The 27,773-nt window shown below is 40.6% G+C and overlaps 1 protein-coding gene across 3 annotated transcripts in view; it reads left to right on the forward strand.

Moving 5' to 3' along the window:
- Positions 1-22,178: 22,178 nt before the first annotated feature.
- Positions 22,179-27,773, forward strand: part of LOC149787395 (uncharacterized) — a 40,877-nt gene continuing 35,282 nt past the window's right edge. For all 3 annotated transcript variants that reach the window (XM_089977985.1, XM_089977986.1, XM_089977983.1), the window contains exon 1: positions 22,179-22,252. The gene's annotated coding sequence lies outside the window, so the exon portion shown is untranslated. The remainder of the gene's footprint in view (positions 22,253-27,773) is intronic.

A 27,773-nucleotide genomic window follows, 5' to 3' on the forward strand; every position in this document is an offset into this window, starting at 1 on the left:
CTACACGGGGACATTTTTGTTATTGAAATACCACTACACGGAGACATTTTTGTTACTGAAATACCACTACACGGAGACATTTTTGTTATTGAAATACCACTACACCGGGACATTTTTGCTATTGAAATACCACTACACGGGGACAGTTTGTTTATTGAAATACCACTACAAGAGGACATTAAATTAACCGAACTACAACTACATTTGGGCATTATGTTTTTTGAAATACCACTACACGGGGACATTTTGGTTATTGAATTACCACTACACGGGGACAGTTTGTTTATTGAAATACCACTACAAGAGGACATTAAATTAACCGAACTACAACTACATTTGGGCATTATGTTTTTTGAAATACCACTACACGGGGACATTTTGGTTATTGAATTACCACTACACGGGCACAGTTTGTTTATTGAAATACCACTACAAGAGGACATTAAATTAACTGAAATACCACTACATGGGGACTTTCTGTCTTCTTCATGGTGTAGATTTTGAATTAATAGAGCAGGAATAGTACAATAGCTCTTTGTGAAAACAAATGGTGACTCTACATAGAAATGTAATTATTTCTACTACTTTCTGAAAAACACTACATCTCACATATGTACTTTCAATCCTGTGAAAATGAAGCACTTTATCATTGTGCGCACCCGAATGCTACGACGAATACAAATACATAATAAACAACGGTTAAGTTCATTAATCATTGAACAACTTGGTTAAATTATCGTAACCAGTCTGTTTCCATGACAGATGTATATCTGGACACTAAAATATGCTTCGCTTGGATGTTGAAACAAACGCCTCAAAATCATTTGTACTTAAAATTAAAGAGAAACACACAGAAATGGTACATGGAGCAAAACATTCCAATATTAGCTAAAGCAGATTCCTACATGCATATTGCGATATTATATATCATTTTTGACAGGCATTAACTCGTCCTGTAAAAGTGCTGACAATGCCGATACTTGTGTTTGATAGACACTTTTTACTACACGCCCACCCCCACCCCCCACCCCCCCCCGCCAATACGACGTATCCGGATAATTTTTCTTCAGATACTTTTCCAACGATAACAACTCATTTTGTATCTCCATTTTTATACCTCAGGCTCCTTCATTTAGTGTCCAATCATAGAAATCTAATACATGGAAGAACTAGACAGGATTCTAATTAAGGAAAGTGAGAGATTGTTATAATTCTTTGCGTAAATTTACGGGGTGGTTATTGGTCTATTCTAGATGAAATGCGTGAGTAGTAGCGAAGTGTGCACCACCAGATAGTTTTGCAAGGCGGTACGTCGCGATGTTGTCAATCACTTTGTTGACAACATTCTTCTTTAGAGTCTTTTGTCATCCTCCATGGGTTCCATGCTGGCTGCTGAAGAATATTAGTTGAAACAAAAATAACATTCAAAATAATTTTAACATCGTCCAGCAGTGCCACAAATCATTTTGAGTTAAAAAGCAGACTTCAATCCAAGCAAAGTTTTATTCCTTACTCTATGGTATTTTTTTTTAAAACAATCTACACCTAATAATTTTAGCTATAGGATGTTTTTTGTTTTTAAAGCTTATGTCATAGCTTTTGTTTGGATAATACACAGATTCATATTATACCACGGCACGTGGTCCTGCGTAAGATACTTACCTTCCATATATCTTTATTATGAACATTTTTCTTAATTGGTGTACATGAATCAAAAATATACCCTTAATTACTATTAAAAATCCAGGAATGTATCAGACAATTAGTAACAGTCAACTGTATCGTCCTTCATAAATCGGCATCATAGATACGAGAGTCGTGATCTATTTAAATTGTAATCACCCGGAGAGAGAGAACATTGTTTTCATTTATCTTAAGAAAGCTAGATACGATCGTGTAACTTCATTTAATCTAATAAACACTTTTCTCTTATCTTTTTACTACTGGCCGTAGATATGACTAGAATTTAAACAAGAAAACGCTCAGGCGTGTATAAACGTTTTGAATTTTATATACTTTATATATGATTATCTCAGCAAAAATTACTCCATAGATTCTTCTCATGGACTACTTTGAAATAATTACGTTTAATCAGGGAAAATATGCATTTCATAAAGCTACAAGATGGCTGCCATTGTAAATCCTCTGAATGTATTTCTCACCCAGCATATCCAATGGCTTAAGGAATTATATCTGGAATGGAAAAGGAACGTTTAATTAAAGCTGTCTACCATACACTTTGTACAAGGATATTTTCAGATACATACCTGACAAACAAGACAACAGAAGAGACAAAGCACATGCAAATACTGTAGAATTATTCAAATTATAGCAGTGTCATCAAAAGAGGGGTGCGGGGTATTGACAGCACCAGGTGACACCATCAAAGGGGGTGACACCAAAATGACTGTCTATAAAATATTTGAAATTTTGTACATGAAGGAGGTCCTTTGGGGTGAAACCATGAGTTACCGCACTGGATGACACCAAGCCTAGTAGTAGTGAATGGGGATACTAGAGCCTCAATGGGGATTATCATTACAGAGACCCCTGGGACACTCTAGCCTCAATGGAAATTTAACATGGAGAAAAATCGTTGGACACTCTAACCTCAAGGGGAATTTAACATGGGAAAAAGTCTTGGGTCACTCTAGCCTCAAGGGGAATTGAACATGGTGAAAAAATCGTGGGTCACTCTACGTACAAGGGGGAATTTAACATAGGGGAAAAGAGTTTGGGTTTGTCTAGGGACAAGGGGAATTGAATATGGGATTTTTTTTTTAAAATTTAAATTTAAATTTAAATTAAAAAGAAGGGGTAGGCAATGGAAAGGCTATCTCTTTTCGAGAAATATGGCTGACCCTGAAAAGGGCCTTTGGGTTTATGTTAATATTAATATTAACATAGATGGCATCTGTCACATCTTCTTCTTCTTCTTAAACTCCTTCTAACTGCCGGTCCATACACAGGTACCCTCTTGAGACATCCTTGTCTTTCTATGTAAACTCTCCTCATCCATTGACTAGTATCTGTCCTATCAACAACAGTCCACTTGGACCTGACATACATGAGCATGTCCGTCCTAAACATCATGGAAGACACAAGGGTGGATGACTCAACTGTGGTCCACATCTTGAAGCGACGAGAATAGGTGAATCAATGCAGTGAACTGCGCTTATTTATAGGTACAGGAAGGATTGAAACGGATTGAATTCATTCACCAATCCGAACACGCGTTACAAAATTCAGTCAGCTCGCATCCAATCCGAAGAGAGCAGTCTGTGACGTCACGTGGTCTATATAGATTCGTTAGCGCTTGTGTGCAGTCAATCTATGCGACAGTGATTCAACATGACGGAAACTCAGAAAACGATCCATTGGGGTGCACCAGCAGGGGAGACTGCCCAAGGGAACCCGGACTTACTTTCAGAAGAGGTACATTGGGATTTTGTGGATTTTCTTACCTCGCAAGAATTTGTTCCGGAACCTTCGTTACCTTCTTCATTACCGCAAATGGAGAATTTTAGACAGAGACAGAAAGAAGAATTGGAGAAATTTATGCAACGACAAAAGGAAGCGGAACAAGCTTTTCTCCTACAGCAACAGCAACAGCAACAAGAAGAGGTAAGAAAAAAACAACAACAAGAAGAAGTAGCAGCAAAGAAACAAGAGGGTGAAAATCAAACGGCTACGGTACTGTTGGACATTTTAGCGGAGTTAAGAAGTCTGAAACAAATGTATCAGACTTCTTTATCACGACCGAAGAGAATACGACCTTCCCGAGCTAAACACGCCAACCCTGTGACTAAGCCTATCGTACCACCCTTAGTGATTTCAACCCAATCATCAGAAGTAGGCCTCGGCCGTGGCAAAGGCTTAAGGCAGTTAAAGTTGATTGGTTAAACTCACCCCTACACCAAAATAAAAAGGCCCTTTTCAGGGCCACCCACTTCTCTCGAAAAGAGATAGCCTTTCAATTTGCCAATAACTCAAAAATCAACAAAAAAATACAAACCATTTTACCCTTATAGTACGTGTCTGTGTATGAGTGCGTGAGTGTAGCTTCTTATTTTAAAATCAAAACTCAAAGACACTTACCTTATATCATTCATGTATTCTTTTCTCCATAGTTACAATCCAATTCACAATTCACCACAGAACACTTTAATTAAAAGTTCATTGACTTCTTCTTTCTCCTTGTTTAGTCTCTCTGTTTTTTGAATTTCTTCACCGTTTTTTCCTCATTTTCTTCCCTTCTTCTTTTCTTCTCCTGTTTCTTTGCCTCTTGTAAATAGAATTGTCTTCTTTCTTCCTCTTCTTCCTCTGAAGAATCCCTCTCTTCTTCCGAAGAATCCCTCTCTTCTTCTGAAGAATCCTTCTTTTCTTCTGACTCCTCTTGTTTCTTTTTTGGGCAATCTGGAGACCAGTGTCCTTTTTCTTTACAATAATGACAGGTATCTTGACTTTTGTCTTTTTTAGCCCCTGTTTTTTTTTTTTTTTTGACGGTCTGGACACTCTGAAGACCAATGCCCTTTCTTCTGACAGATATAGCAAATATCCTTACTTTTATCTCGAAAGGAAGGAGAGTAGTCCGTAGGCTAGTCTGAAGAGAATTTTCTAATGACCCCTCGCAAAGCTCTGACGAAACTTTCGATTTGGTTAGTCTCTTCCATCGTTGTGCTCGGCTTGAGAGTGAAATGAATAGTGAAAGGACAAGACACACACTCTTTTATATACGCTGGTCTGCCATGACTATAAATTAGTCTATGGTGTTTAAACTTGAGTCATTTGACGTTTTGCACTCAAGATGAAACGATCCTATTCATTCGAGAAGAAAGAAGAAGAAAGTAAGAGGCAGAAACGTGATCTATCGCCTCGTACCAGGGCTGAAATCTTGGCACAAATTCATGCCAGTGATTTTGAAGAGGACATGAGTGAACCAGAATTTGAACCCTCTAAACCAAGTTCACCACCCTTAGTCAACCCTGAAAAGTACTATCACATTCGAGAGACGGAAAAGCGCTCCTCTAGAAAGTTTAGAACCACGGCTTACACCAAACACGGTGAAGTTTAAAGATTTCAAGGCCGACGTACCCTTGAAGAAAGCAGAAGGGTTTATCACCGAGATGTGGGATTCTTTGCTCACTGCACTCAAGCGACAATGTCAACCCAAAGAAGACGATCGCTTGACACTATCCATAGATCACGACGGTTTGAAATCCCCTGTTTGGATCGAGTTTAGCAGACCCGCAGAACTAACCCCTTCCAAAGTCATGGACAAGATTCAACACGTACAACAATCTAATGATCAGTTTGACATCACCGATGGTAAAGCCACACTGAAAATGGCCCACGTCTCTCCTCCTCAAGGGACTGGACGCAAAAAGATGTTATTGGTGAACGAGTTTCGCAGCATTAAGCGTAGCCTTGTCCAAATTCACAATCCTCAAGACCAGATGTGTTTAGCTCGAGCCATCGTGGTGGGACGAACCTATGCCAACAAGAACGACACGGCAGAATGGAAAAGAGCCTGGAAAACTATTCGACAATCGGACCGAGCCAAACAACGAAACGAAGCAGAACTCCTGTTGCAACAAGCTGGTCTGTCCAAAGACACACCCTGTGGCATTCCTGAGATGCAAAAATTGCAAGATGCCCTAGCTCCACGCTACCTCTTGAAAGTGCACGCTAAAGAAGTGCGTGGGTCTCTGTTGTTTCGAGGCCAAGACTTTAAGGACGGAAAATACATTCACCTTTATCATCACGATGACCATTTCGATACCATTACCAGTATCATTGCATTCCTGCGATACGGTTATTATTGTGAGAAATGTGACTATGGTTATAACAATCGAGAGCAACACAAACATTGCGGATGGAAATGCCCAGGATGTTTGGCCTCTCCACCCTGTCTGAGCGAAGAACCAGTGCCTTGTTCAACTTGTTTGCGCACGTTTGTCAGCCCTACCTGTTACCAACAACATTTGAAGACGCAAGGTTCACAGAAGAAATGTGCTTGTCAACTCCTGAGATTGTGCCCTACCTGTGGACAAGACATACGTACCAATAGTACCAAGGCACACACATGTCGAGGAAAGAAAAAATGTCACATTTGTCACCACATCGTGGACTTGGAACACCAATGCTACGTGCAAAAATACCAACCCCCACTAGAGAAAGAGGACGGTCACAAGAAGAAAGGCAATTTCATCTTTTTCGATTTCAAATGCATGCAAGAGACTGGCATTCACATTCCTAATTTCTGCGTGGCTCATCGAGCGTGCGAGAAGTGCATTCAAGAACCTATCTTAAGTCATTGCCCTCACTGCAGCAAGATTCCTGGAGGGCGTGAAAAAATCTTTCGGGGACCGAACACGTTAGCCGACTTTGCCCGATGGGTCTTAGACCCCATCGACAAGACGTGGAGCCAAGAGGACATCGAACGTTACGGAGATTGTCATCGTCATGCCACGGTGATGGCTCACAATTTCTCCGGATACGATGGACAGTTTCTTTTGAGGTACTATACGGAACAAGGCAGCGAGCGTCCTAAAGTGACTTTGAACGGAGCCAAAATCATTTTCATGCAAGTGGGACAAGTGCAGTTTAAAGATTCGATGAGTTACTTGGCCATGCCTTTGAGTCGAATGCCTAAAACGTTTGGAATGACAGAAATGGCTAAAGGGTACTTTCCACACTTTTTCAATACGGAAGCCAATCAACACGCCGTTCTACCCCATTTGCCTGAGGCTCACTATTACGACCCCGACAACATGCGTACCGAACAACGAGAAGCTTTCTACGCTTGGTACCAGGCTCACGCCTCGGACCCCTTCGACTTTCAGGAAGAAATGTTAAAGTATTGTCGTTCCGACGTGGACATTTCACGACGTTGCTGTGGAAAATTTCGAGAACTGTTCATGGAACACGGAGGGGTCGATCCTTTGAAAGAAGCTTGCACCATTGCCAAAGCGTGTTCCTTAGTGTACCGCCAACGATTCATGCCTGAAAACACCGTGGCTGTCATCAGTCCTCAAACGACCCACTATGTCAAGCGTCAATACTCGGTCAAAGCCCTACGTTGGTTACATTACTTGTGCGACAAAGAAGATAAATGGATTCAGCATGCCCGCAACGGAGGAGGCGAAAAGACCATCGGAACGTATTCGGTCGATGGCTGGGACTTAGAAAACCCCAAGATCGTGTACGAGTTTAACGGTTGCTTATTTCACGGATGTCCCGTCTGCTACGCTGACCGTGACACTAAAAATCAGTTTTTACAACGGACCATGGAAGACCTGTACCAGGACACTTGTCAGCGACGCCTAAAGTTAGAACAGGAAGGATACCAAGTGGTGGAAATGTGGGAACACGAGTACGATCACCGTATGAAAACCGATCCCGAGTTTAAACGCCTCGTGGAAAGTTACCAGTTCATGGACCCGCTGAACCCGAGGGATAGTTTGTACGGAGGAAGGACCAATGCCACCTGTTTGCTGTACCAAGCCGACGAAGAGAAAGGAGAAGAAATCAAATACTTGGACGTGTGTTCGCTGTATCCCTACGTGTGCAAATATTGTCGCTTTCCTGTAGGGCACCCGCAATTGCTGACGGAACACATCGACCTGAAAAACATTCGACAATACGAAGTCATCGACGAACACTTAGATCGTGCCAGTTGGGAGGCTTTGTATCTTCGCCATCCCTTTAACATGCTCATTTCTGGACCTAGCGGTTCTGGCAAAACCGAATTCGTCAAACGTTTGATCGAACATAAACATCATTTGATCGATCGACCACCTCAACGAATCATGTGGTGTTACAAAGAGTGGCAATCGGCGTACAGCCTCTTGCGAGAAAGTCAAGGCGATTCCATCGTGTTTGTGGAAGGCATTCCTAAAGAAGACGACGGCATCGTCTCTGACTCCCGTCAAACCCATTTGGTGATTTTTGACGACATGTTAGGAGAAGACGAAGAAGAAATTAAACTGTGGTTCACGCGCAAAGGGCATCATCGTAATGCCAGTGTCATTTACATCACCCAAAATTTGTTTCAACAAAGTAAAGCCCATCGCACCATCAGTCTCAATGCGCATTACGTGGTCTTGTTTAAAAGCCATCGAGATAAATCGCAAGTGCAAGTCTTAGCCAAACAGTTAGGAACGCCTTGGCTGACTCAGGCGTACGACGATGCCACTCAAACTCCACACGCCTATTTACTCGTCGATTTGAAACCTACGACTCCCGAGGATTTGCGATTTCGTACCCACTTGTTTCACCACTGGTGCCAAGACGGAGGGCCTGTCCTGTACACGTCTCCGTCCTCGACTTCATTTCACTCCACATAAAAAAAATCTATAAAAACCTCAGACCCTTTTTCGTCTGTCTCACTCTCAGTGCGAACATGACGTCCCTTCAGTCGCATCTTCCCGTCAAATTGATTCGTGCCTTGTATGGCATCAGTCGAGAAAAAGATCCACAAACACGAGCTCGTGTCTTAGAAGCTAGTCTCAAAGAAGCCTTACGATGGTTCACGGTGACGGCACGTCAATTACTCCAAGGAATCATTCAGATTCCTCATCAAACCCAACGCTTTTTCGATCGATACAAAGTCGCTTTGGTCCAACTGGCCGATCCCCGCATCGACACTCAAACCAAAAAACAAATCATTTTGAAACCTGGAGGGAGCGGTACTCTAGGAGGGGTCATCATTCGCTCACTTTTAAGATGGGATCCTAATGCCCCCAAAGTTATCCCAAAGACAAAAGTCCAACGAAGTCCCAAGAAGAAGAAAAAGACCAGGTCCCCAAAGAGAAGAACTTCTCCAGTGGCAGGACCCTCCTCTGACCAGACACCACCACCCGGAAAAAGAAAAGAAGCCCCCAGAAAAAGAAACAGAGAAAAAGTCCCCAGAAAAAGAAAAGCCCACAGAAGAAAACTAGTCGCAAGAGAGGCACTTCGGCCAGGACGCAACCTTACACTCGCAAACCACGATCTGCCGCGGCGGTGACTGCGTCTTCGGCATCCTCACGTTCATCCACTTCTCCGTTAATGACACCCAGAACTGAAGAGTACTTGGAGACGTTGATCACACCAAGAACTTCTCCGTTGATGACCCCCAAAAGAACTTCCCCAGTGGCAGGACCCTCCAATTTAGTGGCAGTGGCTGCTGCTCACAAAGTACCTTCTCCCAAAATCAAAGTCCATGATAGATCGGGCATGTTACAAAGTTTACTGGATTTGTCCAAACAAGAACTGGCTCGATTTAGTCCGTTGCGTACCCCTGCACGACGTGTCATGCCTGTCCTCAAACTGATACGACGTAAAGACAATCAGTGGCGACGCGTTCCAGTATAAAAAAGGCCTATGACCGAGTAGGGTGTCAGTGTTTTTTTGGTGCTCCTGAAGACTCAAAGATGTCACCCTCCAGAAAACCCCAAGGAAAGAAAAGGAAAGGACTGCCACCACGTTTAGCCAAACATGGGGACATGTTATCTGTCCTGTCCAAAGCTTCTCCACCCCTACGAAAAAAACTCATTCAAACGGCCTCCAAAGAGGTCATCGATACCGTGTGCGAATGTTGTTTGAACGTTTTGAAAGGCACGATCCCTTTGTCCAAATACCAGAAACAATGCTTAAGCAAACATCGTCACGTTCTTCGCCAAATGGTTCGAAAGAAAATTCCCATTCGTCAAAAAAAGAAGATGTTGGTCCAACATGGAGGCATTTTGCCTCTCTTGTTAGGCCCCATACTGAAAGGAGTCTTGGGAACCATGTTGGGAGGACTGGTGGGAGCAAGATAAAAAGGCCCTTGGAAGTCCCAAGATCTCATAATCGACCCCTGACAACCCCATGGAAGGACGAAAACTAGCTTTAGTGCCTTACAAACGATGGATGGAATACCATCGTTGGCAAGAACAACGCACCCCGCATTTACCTCCCAATCCCCATTTGAGCGAGATGTCCCAGTTACAACACGAATTGCAGTCCTTGATGGATCGCCAAGATTTGTCCGAAACAGAAAAATCGCAAAAGTACGGTCAACTCTTGCAACGACTGAAACTCATTCACCAGAAAGCTTTAGACGAAACAGCTCTACCCACTCTGAAAGATTCTAAGACCTTGATGAAAAGTCCAGCACCATCACCAGTACCAGTACCAGTACCAGTGACCAAGACAGAAAAAGGAAAAGAAGAAGAAGAAGAAGGGTTTCAAACTCCACCAGAAAAAGTACGCAAGTTAACAACACCACCTACCTCCAGAATTGGATGGATTAAAAAGATGATGGCCACCCCTTCTTCATCACAAGAGAAAAAGAAAGTGAAGACAGAAGTGAAGACAGAAGTGAAACAAGAACCGATATCCCCCGCTCAGACATCCTCCTCCTCTTCAACACCTATTGCCGGTCGCACACGCAAAGTATTGCAATCCAAGAAAATACCCCAAGAGAAAAAGAGTAGCATCCTCCAAGAGTGGGTGCCTTATTAACACACCAACCAACACAAAAAAATGGAAAAAGTCTTAGCCAGCATTTACTACGATCCCTCCCATCCTGCAGGTTACGCAGGAGTTCAAAAATTGTATCGTGCTGCCAAAACGCGACTGAAAAGTCTCCGTTTACCTCAAGTGCAACGATGGTTACAAGAACAAGCTACCTACACTTTACACAAACCCATTCGACGCAAGTTTGCCAGAAGTCGCACCCGAGTGGAAGGCATCGATCATCAATGGCAAGCCGATTTAGCCGATGTCTCTCATTTGGCCAGCTACAATCGTGGCTACAAATATTTGTTTTGTGTCATCGACGTCTTTTCCAAATTTGCCTGGGTCGTGCCCTTGACTTCCAAATCGAGCAGCGAGTTAGTGCGAGCCCTGCAAAGAGTGTTGAAACAAAGCGGTCGTCACCCTCTTCGATGGCAAACGGACAAAGGTACCGAATTTCTGAACCAAGCTTTCCAAAAAGAATTAAAGAAACGTGACATTCATTTTTTTACCACCGATAATCCGGAAACCAAAGCCAGCATCGTGGAACGTTTTCAACGCACTTTGAAAGAACGCATGTGGAAATATTTTACGCATCACCACACTCTGAAGTACATCGACATCTTACCACACCTGGTGCAAGCGTACAACCAATCTTACCATCGAAGCATCGGACGTGCCCCGCAAGACGTGACTCCCGACAACGAAGTGCTGGTGTTTGAGCGTCTGTTTGGTACGTCCCCGACGAGGGCTGTCCCCAAGAAAAGTGGAGAGTTGGCCGTAGGAGATTGGGTGCGCATTGGCAAAACCAAACGCACTTTTGACAAAGGTTACTTACCTAACTGGACGACCGAACTGTTTCGCGTCACTGGACGAGTGCATGGCCGTCATCCTGCCGTCTATAAATTGGAAGACATGAACGGAGAAGTGCTCAAAGGAACGTTTTATTTACCCGAGTTACAACGTGTCACCAAAAAAGAAGACGACGTGTACGACATCGAAAGCATTCTCGAACGCAGAACCCGTAAAGTGGGCAAACGACGTGTCAAAGAAGTCAAAGTACTTTGGAAAGGATATCCGCCCAGTTTTGATTCTTGGATCGACGCTTCGCAAGTCATCGACTATAAAAAGAAGTGACCATCATGCCTTTTCACACAGACGCAGCTACGTCGACCACTCCTCCTTCACCCAGTTCTTCTGTGCAAGATTTACAAAAACAACCCTTGTGGGTGTGGTGTGGAGAACGTGTGCCTAAAACGCAAATCGTCTTTTTCTGCCAAATCTTCGTGGTGTATTGTGTCATCGGGGCAGCCATCGCCAATTTGAGTTTGCAACAAGGAGACAAACAATTGTGGACCATTTTATTGAGCAGTTCCATCGGTTACCTGCTTCCTAATCCCTCCCTGAAATTCACCTCGAACGGGAACCCCGGGAACCTTGTGTCCAGTGCCAGTGCCAGTCACCACTTCAACCACAACCAGAACCCCATTTTAGACGGAGACACGCCTCTGACGTCCACTAACCCCTCGGACAGCCACAGAACTCTGGAATTATGAGTCACCAAAGCCAATTTTACTTAACTTTACCCAGTGACAGTTCCATGGAGGTGTTTCCCAAGAACACGTTGTGCTGTTACACTGCCAAATTACCTCAGGCCATCCCCTTAGATCACGAAGCCCATTGGGAAGTGGCTTTAGTAGAAATGATTCACCCGACCCAAGTCCTCAATGTCCTTCCCAATCAAAATTTTTTTGATGTGGAAGTTCATGACGAGCAAATGCAACAGTGGATGGATAGCAATGTCAAATATGACAAGAAAACCCGTACACAAAAGTACACCACCTATCACTTGTTCATTCCCCCAGGCTATTATTTTAGTGGTCAACATTTGGTCAGCACCATAGCCTCCAGGTTTAATGTCGTGTTTCTGAAAGCTTTGGAGCATGTCAACAAAAGTGTCACCATGGAGTACCACAAAGCAGCTCGTCGCTTCTTGATGAAATTTGAACGAAGTAAAATCATGTCCATTTTATTTTGTCCTGAATTGTTTGACATGTTGGGCGGAGACATGGACCTGAGAAAGGCCATGCTCAAGAAAAACGAATTACCCATCGTTTACGACAACGAGTCTTTTAGCAAGTTATTTCGTGCCCCGGTAGAACTGAACCAAGGACTGAATTTGATGTTCGTGTATTCCGATGTGGTGGAGTACAACGTGGTGGGACACACCTCCGTACCGTTACTGTGTGTCATTCCTTTCAAAGTGGATTCTGCCACGAACACTGACGAGGAAGGTGGAAACACTTACCACGTCCACCGCGAATTTGTCCATCCTCACTATTTGCCTGTCAGTAAGTCGTATTTGGGCACGGTCAACATTGCTATAAAAGGAGATCTGGGGCAAAATATTCCATTCACCAAAGGAAAAGTCACGGTGAAACTCCATTTTCGAAAACGGTTCTCTCACGACTCGTAAGTAAGTCATGTATCCAGTGTACCGAGGGGTTGCTCGACAGCGAGGACACGGCTTAGGAGATATGTTAAAATCGGCCTTTCGTTCGGTGGCCCCGGTGTTGAAACCGATGGTGACACGCGGATTGCACGCCTTGAAAGATGCGGCACTGACGCAAGGCAAAGAATTTCTCCAAAATGTCATCATCGACAAACAAAACCCTAAAGAAGCCTTCATGAGGGCAGGCAAAAATGTCTTGCTGCAAACGGGCAAAGACATTTTAGGCCAACGAGAAACACTTATAAATGCCCTGCACGCTACCGAGTCAGGCATTCAGCAAGGACAAGGCAGAAAGAGACGACGAAGAAAACACCCTTTCACCAGACTTCAAGCGAGAAAGGCCAAGAAAAGAAGAACCGTTCGAGACTTAGACGTTTTCGATTATTGAGAAAAGAGACAAAAAAAAAATTATGCACCGAGAATCTTGCGCTTGTTCCAAGACGGAACTGGACCTGTTTGCCATGCCCCCCACGATGATGACGATGCAAGAATCCCAGTGGGTGGAATTTCACCCCGTCTCCTCACTGACCGATTCCGCTCCCATCGAGTTTGAAATCAAAGGACAGCCCGAAGATTACATCGATCTGAATAGCAGTTACTTGTACCTGAAAGTCAAAATTCTAGATAAGACTGGAGGTGCTATAGACGATGAAGCAGTAGCTCCCGTCAACAATTTCATGCATTCCTTGTTCAGTGGAGTGGACTTGTACTTGAATAACAAACTGGTCAGTAGCAGCATGGATACTTACCCTTATCGTGCCTACCTGGAAAATCTCTTGACGTACGGAATAGATGCCAAGAACACTCATCTCAATGCCTGTGTGGTATGGGAAGCTGACGAACCTACCAAGTTTGAAATATTGGAAACTGATGAAAAGAAAGACAACAATGATGGATTTCTAGAACGAAGAAAGAGAATCACGGGAGCCGACACAAGTTTAGAACTGATGGATCGTTTGCATTTGGACATGTGGTTGCAAGAAAAGTATTTGCTGAACGGGGTGGATGTCCGCCTGAGACTGAATCGTAGGAGTACCGCTTTCCATTTATTTGCTGATAGTGACGGTTACAAAACCAAAATCCAAGAAGCCAGACTCTACGTACGCCGTGTGGAAGTGTTACCTAAAGTGGGAAACGACATCAGTCAGACGTTGAGCAGAACGACCGCCAAGTATCCCATACGACGCGTGGAAGTGAAAACCTTCACCATTCCCAAGGGACAGCGATCCATGATCGAAGATCATCTGTTCCAAGGACAGTTACCCAAACGTTTGATCGTTTGTATCGTCGAGAATACAGCCTTCAACGGAGCTGCCGAAAAAAATCCTTTCTACTTTCAACACTTTGGCGTGTCCAAAATCGAAGTCAGTCGCGATGGCAAGACCTTGTGTACCCGACCTTTCGAACCTGACTTTACCAAGAAGAATTACTTGAGATCGTACTTGTCCCTGTACGAAGCCACCGGACAGTTAGGAACCAATACCAGTCACGGTATTACGTACGAGGATTATGCAGGAGGCTACGCTTTGTGGGCTTTCGATTTCACTCCAGACCAAGGCAGCGACGGAGGACATTTCCACCCTATAAAATCCGGCCAGATTCGTGTGGAAATTCAGTTTAAAGACCGAGACCCTGATGAAACGGTGAACGTCATCCTGTATGCAGAATTCGATAATACCATAGAAATCAACAGTTTGAGAGAAGTCATCCTAGATTACTAGAAACCATGGAAGACTGTTATCCCTCTTTACCTAGTGGAGAAACTTTTAGTGTTGGATTATTGTTAAAAAATGTTAGAGTTGTTGTTGTTTAGTGTTAAGTGATTTTTGAATAAAAAAATGTTGTGTTTTGAAAAAATTGTTTGATGTTATATTGTTGGATTATTGTTAAAAATGTTAGAGTTGTTGTTTAGTGTTAAGTGATTTTTGAATAAAAAATGTTGTGTTTTGAAAAAAATGCCTTTGTCTTTTGTTTAGCTATAAGAATGTTGGATTGATGCTCTTTCATTTCTTACTATCCCTCTCATGACACTCACTAAACGTTGCGACTCAAACACCGTGTGGGGGATGTTTTCCTTCACGTCCGCGCTTTGACTTTAAGAACCGGGGTTGTTTCCAGTCTAACCATCCATTGTCGACTCATCGTCTTACGTAGATGTGCTCCAAACTAGCTAAGCTCAACGAAGCCTACGTGAATTTGCATAGGGTCAGACACAATCTGATACCGAAGCCAGAAGAAATAGAGAATGTGAGAATGTTAAAAATCACTGAAGACCTGATAGAAGAGCTCTTCAGAGAAGAAATGAACAGGGAAAAAGAAGAATGGACAGAGAAGTACAGACTTCAGAGACAGCAGCAACAGCAGCAACAACAACAACAGCAGCAGCAACCTGAAGCTGACAGAGGCTTTGTCGATTGTCGTATCGACACCAAAGAGTTCTTCTTCTCTTTTCGAAGAAGCAGACCTATCGCCAGAAAGTCTATCCTCAGAGGACATCGCATTCTTAGAAACTAAAAAAGAATGCCATAGCAAACAAAAAAGCAGCCCTTAGTTAGTTAGTTAGTTGGATTATAGTGGTTTTCGTTCTTTTGAACATGTACCACTTTTTTATTCACGCACTGCGTGATTTTTAATTACTCCTGGGGGAAGGAAAAGGCGCCTCATCCCCCAGGCTTTTATGTACTCAAAGAGTACTTTTTAATTTAGCCACTCAGGTGTAGGACTAACTAGTCCTTAACAACCTGACTGAAAGGCTAATAGACATGAGTGGGAATAGTCACACCACACAGTCGTGTTTCTTAGTTGGATTGAAATGCCCCAGGTGTCAAACCAAGCAGTATGTGACTCCAGCCACGATTGGTCGGCAGCGATGACGTCACATTAGGACACCCGGTCTTGTGGCATTGACGAAGTGGCCCGCTTTTTTGATATCATCAATTGCCTTTCCCAGTCCGATATTCCGGTAGACAGAGCCTTCCTTTTTTCCACTCTGTTTAGGTGGTGCAGGTTCATCAGCTTCATCGCCGCTGGATGATGATACTTCCAGGGCCGCTGCCAGCGTGGAAGTTTCAAATTCTTCAGTGTCGTCTGCCAACATTGCCTGGATTTGGCTGAGTATGTTAGTAGAAATAGCTGTGGAAGCTTGATTTAAAAGTTCAGCCAGATGTTGTTTAAGAGACAAGGAGACGGTTAGGAGTATTTTTTTTTTTTTTTTTTTCGTTTTCTTTTTTTTTTTAATTCATGAATTCCTTATTTATTTTGATTCCCTATCTTATTGGTTTGGAATGAAAACTTGTTTTATGGTTGTTTGTATGTTATTATGGAGTCCTGTTTTAATTAATTCCTATTTTCCTATTTTAATTTTTTGTGGCCTTAATTGGTTTTTATTATTCGGGGTATGAACGGCTGTGTCAGTTTGTGAACCTACGAGACCTAGCAGGCCGTCATAATTCCCAAACAGTGATTTTGTAATATTCGTCCTTAACTGGTTTTTATTATTCGGGCTATGAACGGCTGTGTCAGTCTGTGAACCCACGAGACCGAGCCGGCCGTCATAATTCCCAAACAGTGATTTGTTATATTTTTAACTGGTCTTTGATTTACTTTCTTAGATTTTTTTGAGTAGATTGGATTCGTGTATAAAACTTATGATATTTTTGAATGTTAGATTAATATTGGGGTTTGTGTTCATCAAGAATTCTGGGTATGTTGTAGGGGATCCAATTTTATGCTGTTTAACTTTAAACTTAGCCCTTTCTTTTTCAAGTGTATGGCAGTTGTTAAAAATATGCTCTATGTCTTCTGGGACCCTGCAGTGGTAGCAGTTAGGGTTATGTGGTTGTGGTCCTATGTACTGTCCGAAGCTGTTAGCCAGCTTGGTTTTGCCCGTGAGTATTCTATTTATGAATTTTTGTTCACTGCCTTTTGTTTTGGGTAGTTTCCTATTTCTACATACTTCTTTAATGATGGTTTTTAGTTTCCTGCCTTGAGTGCTTGTGTTCCATAATTCCTGCCATTTATTATCAATGAGGGTTTTAGATATGCTATTGAGTTCGCATATGCTATAATCTAGGTTGATGTGAGTGGTTTCGTTTAGTTTTTGTTTAGCTGTTATATCTGCCATATCGTTACCTGGTATGTTAATATGGGATGGTATCCACATAAATTCTACTTGTAAGTTATTATTGTTCAGTATTTTTAAAAATAAATTGGTTTGCCTAAGATAGTTTTCTCTTGATTTGGTGTTGTTATTAAGTATTGAGTTTATGACGCTTAGCGAGTCACTTATTATTACCGCTTGGGGTATTTTGTTCTCTTTGATCCATTTGAGTGCTTCAAAAGTATGGCCCAGAATTCAGCTGTGTATATAGAGCAGAGGTTAGGTAGTCTTCGTCCTACTTTAATGTTAAGTTCGGGGATTACGTAAGCTGCTGCTGTTCTGGGTGGTTCTGTAATTTTGGATCCATCAGTGTAAATCTTAATGTAGTTGCAATATTTTGAGTTGATTTCTTCTGTACAGATTGTGTTTAGTTTGAGTTCCTGTTCGTTTTTATTGCCATATTTCGTAATGAGGGTGTTAACTGTGGGGTTGATATTTATCCATGGTTCTTTGTCATAGTGATTTGCAATTTCTGCTTGGAGTTTGTCTATAGGAAGTTGTTCAACTAATTGATGGACTAATTTCCCTGCTGGTATGTTTTGTGATAATTTAGTTCTAAAAGGTATGTTGCATTTATTTATAGCTAGCCGGGTGGGGTGTGTGTCGGGGTGTGTTGTTAGCCTGGCTGCATATCTGAGGGTGAGTTCTTGTCTTCTAAGGTGGAGCGGCAGTTCTCCAGTTAAGATTTGAAGTTCCACTAGTGATGTGGATGGTAGTGCACCAGTGCAAATAATTAGGGCCTTTCTTTGTATGCTATCTAGTTTTTTGAGGTTATTTTGCGGTGCCGAGTTGTAAATTTGGCATCCATAATCTAGTTTAGATCTAATTAACGAGTTATATAAAGCTAGTAAGGTTTCTTGATTGGATCCCCAGGTGGTTCCTTTAAGGGTTGTAAGGAGGTTAAGGTCTTTATTACACCTTTTGACTAGTTCGTTTATGTGGTGTCCCCAGTTTAGCTTGGAGTCATAATGCATTCCTAAAAATCGTGCTACATTTACGAATTTAATTTCTTGATTTTGGATGGTGAGTTTGGGAAACTGATTTTGTAATTTACGTTTGGTGGTGAATAATACTGCTATGGTTTTTTCATGGGATATTTTGAAACCCCATTTATCAGCCCATTTCCCTATTTTGTTTAAACTTGTTTGAATATCGCTGATTACTTTGTGGTTGGAGGGGTTTCCTGCTCTCCATAATCCACTATCATCAGCAAATTGTGAGAGTTCAATTAGTTTTGATGTTAAGTTGTTCAGGGCTACGCAATACTCTAGAAAAGAAATAACAATCCATTTGCCAATGTGTGTAGGTAGAGTAGTGTGAAAATAAACACTAACTCTTTTTTTAAAAAATGTGAGGGTATGTGTTTGTGTGTTTGTGTTTGTAAGTGGTTAAGTAAGTTGGTATGGATAGTAGATTAAAATGATGTCTTTTTTTTTGGTGTTTGAGGTGTAAATTTGGGGTTAGATTGGATTGCTTTGCGTATGTGGATAGTCTATTGAAGTGATTTATAAAAAATTTTAAAATAGTGATGGGTAGCATAAAAAGTGAGTGAGTGTTTCTTTTAGGTCCGCGCGTTGTTGTTTTTGGTCATGATGTAGGTAAGATCAATTTTATGTTTTTAGGGGATGTTTTCCTTCACGTCCGCGCTTTCACTATAAATTGAAAATCGTTCGGCAGTCCAACTACCCTTGTTGATTGATCAACACCAAAAATGAACACGAGACTGGAGAAACTGTTGGAACTTCATGTGCATCTGGAATATGCCAGGCGCCTGTTGAATGAACTGGCCGCGGAAGCCATTGTGGAAGATGGAAGGATGAGAGAGGAGGAGGAAAGAAGAAATAAAGAAGAGGAGAGAAGATATAAAGAAGAAGAGGAAAGAAGATACAAAGAGGAGGAGAGAAGATACAAAGAAGAGGAGGAGGAAAAGGAGAGAAGAAGAAAAAATTTCAGAATCCCAGAAACCGAAAATTGGGATTCTGAAGCCACATATCCTGCCTCTGCTCTCTCCTCCAAAAAGGTAAAAAGTAACTGGGGGACAAGATGTGTATGTGGCGCCAGGCCTGGAAGGTGTCACCATTAACCAGGTGTATATGAAGTTCCAAAAAAAACAGCCCTTTTCAGGGCTACCCAATACTCTAGAAAAGAAATAACGATCGATTTGCCAATGTGTGTAGGTAGAGTAGTGTGAATATAAACACTAACTCTTTATTAATAGTGGGAGTGTATGTGTTTGTGTGATGGTGTTTGTAAGAGCTAAGGTATGGTTGTGTGAATAGTAGATTATGGGTTTCTTTATTGCTTATTTTGTGTGTTTGTGTTCGTGTTTGTGTTTGTAACTGCTCACGTAAGTTTGTGTAAATAGTAGATTATGGGTTTGTTTATTGTTTCTTAGCGTATGTGGAGAGTATAGTTTTGGTTTTATTATATGAAATGAGAAAGTAGGGGATGTTTTCCTTCACGTCCGCGCGTTGTTTGGTCATGATCTAGGTAAGATCAATTTTATGTTTTTCAGGGGATGTTTTCCATCACGTCCGCGCTTTCACTATAAGAACCTACAAAGTTTGATGTTGGAACCATTCTAAGGAATAACTGAGACAAAAATGACTCAAGTATCAGTTCTATTTAATTTATTGAGAGACATCTATTTCTGGATAATGGATGTAAAATATGTTTTAGGAAGAATAGAAGAGGAATGGAGGCATGGAGATATGAAAGACTTTGTAACGAGTCAAGTTCAAGGCCTAAAGACAGCAAGAGATATCATAGCAGGGATGATTGAAGAAGAAGTCAGTAAGTCAAGAGGCTTCATTAACCCACCTTACTTCAGAGTGGGCAGTTTGAAGGAAGCACTGGATCATGTCATTCAAGTCCGGTGCTTCCTAGAAAAAATATTGTACTGGACAGAGTGGAGAAATGTAAAATGGGGATTGGAAAAGGTGAAGAAAGGGGAAGATCTGATGAGAAAAGTAATGGAGGAAGAAGTAGAGAAGATTAAAGTGAAATGGAGGGAAGAAAGAAAAGATTTGGAAAGCAAAAAGAAACAGACAGAGTTTGAGAGGATGAATGAGAATTGGATCAAAGTCCAGGAAAAGTTTAGAGCCTTGGGCCATCCAGACTGGATGCCAGAGGAGAAAAAGAAGAAGAAAGGAATAATGGAAAAAGTGAGGACTTGGTGGAAGAAGTTAAGGAGTTAGAAGAAGAAGAAGAAGAAACCCAAAGGCCCTTTTCAGGGCCAGCCATATTTCTCGAAAAGAGATAGCCTTTCCATTGCCTACCCCTTTTTTAAATTTAAATTTAAATTTAAATTTAAATTTAAATTTAAAAAAAAATCCCATATTCAATTCCCCTTGTCCCTAGACAAACCCAAACTCTATTCCCCCATGTTAAATTCCCCCTTGTACGTAGAGTGACCCACGATTTTTTCACCATGTTCAATTCCCCTTGAGGCTAGAGTGACCCAAGACTTTTTCCCATGTTAAATTCCTCTTGAGGCTAGAGTGTCCCACGATTTTTCTCCATGTTAAATTTCCATTGAGGCTAGAGTGTCCCAGGGGTCTCTGTAATGATAATTCCCATTGAGGCTCTAGTATCCCCATTCACTACTCCTAGTAACACCTCTGAATGATAGTTTGTATGGTTGTACAGTAAAACACAATCTAAATGATTAAACATTTGAATCTAAGAGAAAATCAAATAATGAGGAAGTAACCGTGATGAAGATATCTGGAAATGCACACTTGAATCCCCCCACCCCCAATACTATTTATAAAGATCACTACAACATCGTGCATATATGTAGTACATATCTACTGTCAAGTACAAATCAAAAGAAGGCTTTTTCGAGTGACTTTGTCTACTAAATTTCGGTGGAATCACCCTTTTCAAATATAGTTGATCTTAACAATGTGTGCCTGTCTTTCAGCACCATTTAAAACATGTACAAATACTGAAAGATTATTAACAATCTGATAATATGGTCGATTAAGAAATTAGTATTAACTTTGTTCTTTTTTCTCTTTCTTTCACAGCGTCACTGCCTCTTCAGCGATATGTTTCTAATTAGTAAAATACGAGTAGAAAGTTTGAGAAATACACGAAAATTGCATTCATTGAAATGTTTATCTTTCCAGTGTAAAATGTACCATGCATTTATTCAGCATTATTTTAAGAAACCTTGCAGACAAGCATTATTTTAATTATTATAATACAAAACTATTTTTGTATAGTCCTGAATATGTGGAAATGGCATCAACTGCACCTTGTAACTATTTGTATAAATATATACCTTTACTAGTTATAATGACATTAGGTATGACTAGAATTTAAAAAGGGAAAAACCTAGGTGGGCGTAGGCTTTTTTGAAGTTTAGAAAATAATAGTATATGCAAAAATTACTCCATATATTTTTCTCATCAATTAGGTAGAAATAAGGAAAGTGGAGAAAAATAAGCATCTAAAAGGTCTCTGTCCTCGTAGATCATCTAGATACATTTCGTAATCAGCTCATCTAAAGTCTTAATGAGTCCTGTCTGGAATGGTAATAATAAGTTTATTTAGAGGTAACTACCCTACACACAAACGGATATCTTCATAGCAGATTTTGCATAATAAGTTTTAGTTATTTTTGGGTGAAAATAATACAAGCAATATTTGAATTGGAAATTATTGATTGGACAATAATGCTTCTTGAACTTGCACTGCTATCATACCGATTTTCTTTCTTCTGCTTTAGCTAATATATACAATAATTTTATTAAATTTTTAAAATCTTACACAAACATTAAAAATAATCAATACTTATACTAATACTAATACTACTAATAATACTAATACTAATACAACTACTACTACTACTACTACTAATAATAATAATGACAGTGTTCTTATTTTTGCCCTGACTATCTGTCTTACACAATTTAATTCACAAATACTCCAGTGAATATCCAACCTGACCTACTTGTACAGGATGACTACTCTTCCATATAAATATATAAAAGTCATTTTAAACATCCGGGTTGATATTATGCCTCCATTTTGTTCAGAAAGGTTCCACCGGATAATTTTCTGAGAGAAGCAAGTCAAAAGTATTTATTAAGGTAGGTTGATTACAAATGTTTTCAGTTAATCATTAACAAGTACACGGACAGTGCAGTCTAAAGTAAAGTTTCATTCCCATACACAGACATTTAAATAAGGATTTGTACAGCTCAGACTTGAATCGTAGAAAACAGTATAGCTGAAACATAAACCTTACCGATTAGTATCCCTGAGAGGTAAATCTTGTACGGCAAGCTTGACCGATGTTCAGTGGACTTTATTATGTATATTAACTAGGGGTGAAACGATACACCTGTGCCGCGTATCGACAAGATTCACGACACGCACCATACGATACAATACACATCGATACACATATGAACTTGATGGTCTTTCCATATTTGGAAAGTAGGTGGTGCCCGTTGATGTATATTGACATTCTGATCCTATTATGCAGACTACAGTTATAAATATAGTTTCATATATTTATATGCAATTCTCATTGATGAAAATATAACAACAATACTTTCTAACAGACTACTTGTTGGTTGCAGTGAGTTTTATCCAACGTTTTAGGTCAGTTAATGGTGGCTCTGTTTAGCTCCCTTTATTTTGTCCAACATGAATGATTTGAAAACATTCTTACTACCAGTTTCGTGTCTCATTTAAACTTGGAAGACATTACGACGTAATCTTTTAAACAAAAGAAATAATCAAATTTCTTCGTGCAAATAAAATCTCATCTAGAACAAATTCGGGCGTGGGAATAAGGATAAATACCAATGTCTTTTACATTTTACGTCCTGCAGATGCAAAAGACTGCTCCAGCCACATGTACTTGTAATTGTTTGTGAAGAAGGAAAAATATTGACTACACCAAGTCCTATTCTAAATTTTTTAAAACTTACACAAGGCGATGAACTGGAGCATTTTGAAAGAGTGAATGACTAAAGCAGGATAGAATAGAATCTAAGTATAAAAATACCCCAACATTGCTATTGCAATGAGAAAAACCAACGGACAGCAATTTTCATTTCGTATCAGCTGATTTTCATTTCGTTAAAGTTTATGTTTGATTTTAAATGTTAGTGGGCTCGGTAGTACCGTCTAGCGTTATTGTGTTTGGGGTAACGTGATTCTGCTTGGATATATATATATATATATATATATATATATATATATATATATATATATATATATATATATATGCCAAGTGTGGCTGCAAAGGTGGTGTGTTATGAATCAGTACTATGCAAAGACGTCCAGTGAAGCTGTATAAACACTCGCTGGAGCAAGCACATTTGTGCGTAGTTAACAAGGCCGGGGAATTTAAAAGTGTAGCGACAATGTCTTTCGTCGACCAGGATATAAAGGCTACAAGGCTAGTCCAAGAAACGCGAAATTCTTGCGACAATACACATTTTAACACATGATATCACTTCTCTCATCATTTCGCACTGTCCCCCTCTCTCTGTCTCTTTCTCTGTCTCTCTCTGTCATATGTCTCTTTCTTTCTCTCTCTTGAGTAAAGACGCGCGACATAGTCAGCGACCCAATCGGCGACACAGCGACCAAGTTAACGACAAAGTCGGCGACTCAGCGACCCAGTCAGAGATTCAGCGACCTAGTCGACGACTCAACGACTCAGTCAACTACACAGTCGGCGACCACAATACACTTAGTCGATGACTCAGCGACCCAGCGACTCAATCGACGACAAAAAGCCAGGAATAAGACGGTATCCAAATGAGGTAGAAATCTGTCGCACTTTGGAGCGCCAGTCCTCAGGCAGATTCAGCGGGAGATCACTCAAAGTACAAATACCTATCCTAAACAACACGAGATAGCGAGACATGGGGTAGTGTAGCCGAGGCAGCTTCTGCTACAAATTTATGGGCAGCAGTGGGATAGGTCGTAGAGGGGAAACAAAATCAAGATGGCTTACGAAGGGTTGAAATTCGGTGAATGGATGTTTAATCTCAAAACAGAAACAAAGACAGCAATTCCTTTCGAAGATGAGTTTCAACGCTTAATGAAGGAATGCGAGGATTTGGACAAAAGACTAACTTCGAGGAAGGGGACTGTGGATAGGAATACGGACTCAACCAGGAAGACGGGTGTCGTAGAGAGAAAGAATCGCCCCCAGACTACAGATTTACTTTAGTGGACAGGCGATGTCGACCCCCTCGGCGTCGCCAAAGGTCAAGATAGCCGATACCACATGCACAAGGAATGCAGGACAGGCAGAGTTTACAGACAGATCGAAGTCTGAAAGCAAACGACCCGTTTCAGAAGGAAGTGGTGCGGCGTCTGATCTAACGCGAAGAACTTTAAAAAGGTTGGTCTTTATTCCAATGTTGATAGATTTCATCGTTCACTTCGAGATGTGTTTAACCCTAAATTCTTGGACAGAAGAAGAAAAGAGACCGTATTTAGGCGTTGCACTGAGCAATTGTTGGCAATACCTGAGAAATGTTTTATACCGAATTGCTTGAAGCTCTGAAACAGAATTTTGCACCACCGTCCCAGACCGAGTTATATCAAGTCTAGGCTATACGGCAGCTTGTGACTTTAGCATACCCAGAATATTTACGGGCTTTGTAGCACCGTTTAGCGTATTAGCTTTTGGGTCACTTGGTTCCGCCCGGGCATATATACTTGCCAACTGTGGCTGCAGTGGTGGTGTGTTAAAAAGCGGTATTGTGTGTAGGCGTCCCCTTTCACGTGAAGCAGCATAACCACCTGCAGGAGCAAGCACATTTGGTCGCAGTTCGCCGAAGACTCTGCGACTCAGCCAGCAACTCTGAGACCAAGTCTGTAACAGTCGGCTACAGCGACCCAGTCGACGACTCTGCGACCAAGTCAGCGACACAATCGATGACTTTGTGACCAAGTCGGCGAATCTGCGACCACGTTAGAGCCCATTCGGCTACTTAGCGACCCACTCGGCGACTCAAAGACCTAATCGACGACCAGCGACTCAGTCGTCGACACAGTCGGCGACCACAAGACACCCAGTCAACGAATCAGTAGTCAGTCGGCGACTCAGTCGGCCACAAGAAGCCACGAATAAGACGGCATCATGCTGGGGTAGAAATCTGTCGCACTCTTGAGCGCCTGTCCTCAGGCAAATGCAGCCGGGTATCACTTCAAAAACAAGGACCTTTCCTAAAGAACCTATTATAAAATTAACATGACTAGAAATGTTAATTTATTATATACTCCTTTTTTATCACTGAATTTAAATCGTCAGAATTTTGCAGTACGTTTGAATACTGAGCGATTTCATACACTGCACGACACGTTTATAACATTAGTATCGTGCATAGACAACTGCTTTGTAAATAAACCATGTACGCTCATATAGTAGATTCTTTAACTTTTGGATAATTATGTTTCTTTGTGAATTATCTAAACAAGCTGTTTCCTCCAATTGAAGGTAGAGATGATAAAGTTAAAGATGTGGTCAAGTTTACTGAGTCACAAATATAACTTTCAAACAAACAAACGAATGAACGTGATATTCGCTGTGTCCACAACAAACGCGAGGTACTAAAAGTACATGCAAAAATACATGAGGAGGTAAGTCTAGTATTTATGCATCTATACTGGTACATATGTGTATTCATTGAATCTTCTTATTGTTCATATGCCGTAATTTAGAGTATGCTGATTTGCATATATAGAGTATGTTTAGCTGGATACAATACATAAGAGTAAGAAGAGTACGAACGATACGAAAAGTACGCAGAAAGTAGGACGGAAATAGGTGTCCAGAGGCTCTAGATGATAATTACCACCCTCTATACTGTATGTATTTATAGAGGTCATTTTAGCACGCCTAAATTGTACAACAGAGTACACTTGTGAGTATTTATAAAGTATGTTTAGTTTCGAAAAGCTGTTGTATTCAAATTATGAGACTGTAAAGTCTCTGAGTAAGAAATAATTCGGTGCCATTTTAAGGTATCCTTGATTGTCGAAATTAGACAGGAAGTTAGAACAATGAATTGGTGTAAGGGTAATTCCATCTGTTTCTTTTATTAACTTTTACAATGTTTAAATACAAACGTAAATATAAAAAAGTTGCTATCAAGATCAGTTATAAATAAATTAGGACGAGATTTAAAAGTGCCTTGGTAGTAACTTGGTTTTATCAAGTTGTGTCCAAAAGTATTTATATTGCATCTGGCGTTATCTAATACATATCATACTCTACTCAGTAGTTCTTAATGGACTCAGATCACAAGTTGTTTTCCTATATAGTCTAGTCTCTACATTTGTTTCTCAGTACTGAATTTTCCACTGTGTCCAAATCATGATAAATCATATCTTATTATAAAATAGCTTCAAAGACGAATTCAACGTGAAGTTCTTTGGTCATAGGTTACCCGACATTATTTTGAGAGGCTGGACTGTATACAAAGAAACGTGCAACGGGTCAATTATTTTTCTTCCGCATCATCATCAACGCCTTATTATTCAACGAAGTATACACAGACCACAACATTAAAATGCTCCAATTCTAAATAATAAATAATTACCTTTAAATCAAAAGCAAGAATGTCTAAATATACTTATTGTGTCAGCACCAAAATTAGAAATAAATAAATGTTATAATAATAGGCAGGGACTAATAATGTATTTCCCTGGACAAATTCTGTAAAAAAAATGAAAATATATGAACTTGCAATTTTCAGAATCAAATCCAAAAATAATCCAAAAATAATCCACGAGTAAAGTTTTCGAAGTCCTATTATGGAAATGTTCTAATGATTTTAAGTTCGAGTCCCGACAAAGAATCAAAGATGGAAGGCGATGACGTATGCTGTAGCCTGTACTGTGTTGAAGTCTACAGTTCCTTGTAGTACCACAAAAATTAATCCTCCGGTCTTGGAAATACAAATAAAATTTTCAAGAAATGTCCTTGTTCAAGAGTTCTGTATGAATACAATAATATTTTCAGAGAAACGAATTAATCTTTTAGAGTCCAAATAATCTGAAGAAAATTATCAAATAATTCAAAAACTCAAAATTTCAATACTGGTCACAACAGAAGAAAACAACCTGACATCAAGTGTTTAAAAGCCCGGACTCTTAGATCCCTCTCTCTCTCTATCTCTAAACATCACTTTTAATACTAAGTATTTAGCAATTTCGGAAATGCCTAATTGAGAAATAGAGGATCACGTGATCGTGTTTGCATGTAAAAGCCACGTAGCTCCTGCATGTCCTTGAAAAGAACCAATCATTTTACTCCTAGCAAAAGTTGTTTACTTGACCCTCAATCAAGGCTAGGAACTAAGTCAAAAATAGAAACAAGTGTTTCTATTCTTATGTATCTAAGGAAAAACTCAGGTCAAACTGAATTTTCTGGAAAATATCAAATTCCTAGTAAACAAAATTACATTACAATGACATGTCAAGAAAATAAAAGACTCCAAAACCCACAAACAATCAAATCAAATAAAATACAACTTAAATCAAATATAAATTAAGTCAAATATACGTAACAATACACAAAGATGTGTCACTTTTATAAAATTCTTACAGAAAACTGTTTTGGTGGAGATTTTCGAG

This window comes from Sinohyriopsis cumingii, chromosome 12, assembly GCF_028554795.1.
Source record: "Sinohyriopsis cumingii isolate HCF-2022 chromosome 12, ASM2855479v2, whole genome shotgun sequence".
Classification (NCBI taxonomy): domain Eukaryota; kingdom Metazoa; phylum Mollusca; class Bivalvia; order Unionida; family Unionidae; genus Sinohyriopsis; species Sinohyriopsis cumingii.